Source organism: Crocodylus porosus, unplaced genomic scaffold (genome assembly GCF_001723895.1).
Source record: "Crocodylus porosus isolate Cpor-Errol unplaced genomic scaffold, CroPor_comp1, whole genome shotgun sequence".
In the NCBI taxonomy this organism is placed as follows: Eukaryota; Metazoa; Chordata; order Crocodylia; family Crocodylidae; genus Crocodylus; species Crocodylus porosus.
In genome coordinates, this window is record NW_017728947.1 from 84,744,673 (window position 1) to 84,745,452 (window position 780).

The following is a 780-nucleotide window of genomic DNA, read 5'->3' on the forward strand; positions in this document are numbered from 1 at the left end:
ACTCCAAGATCCCTTTCTGCCTCCGTGCTCTCAAGAAGGGAGTTTCCCATTCTATAAGTGTGCTGCTGGTTTCTACTGCCTAAGTGCAGCACCTTGCACTTGTCAGTATTGAAATGCATCCTGTTTATGTCAGCCCACTCCTGTAACCTATCCAGGCCCTTGGGAGATCTGGGCCCTTGGGAAGGTTGGGCAATGCAGGGATTTGGGGTTTCAAGGGGGCAGGCGGGGGACAGGCATGGGCAGGGCAGGGATTGGGGGGGTTGGGGGAGTGGACAGGGCCAGCAGGAGTCCCCCATAGTCCCCTCCCCCCTCCTCCAGCCCCCTGACCCCTTTCTTACTTGCACTGTAGCCCTGGTGCTGAAGCACATGGCCTGCCCTACATGGGCGAAGGCCATCCACAGAGATGCTTTGGCAGCCAGAGTGTCTCTGTGGAGGTCTCAGCCTCCAGTTCCCTGGGGGCATGGCCCTGCTCTTTTTAACTCTGTTTTTTCTAATTTTCTCCCTGTGCTCCAAGTTTACAGCACGGGGAACTTTTTTTTGTTCCCACATGTGCCTCTTGCCCCATCTCAAAGAGGTTTGAGGTGAGGCAAGAGGCACGTGTGTGCTTGTCTGGACATGCCCGTAGAGACCAAAGCCTAATAAACAAAGTCCTCACCTAACACATGGAGGCTCAGAGTTTTTTGGTCTGAAAAAAGCAAATACTTCTACTTTGGATCCCCCATCCAAAACAGGTGGTCAGGCCACCACACTCTTATTCTGTGTCTTTCCACCACACAAAAT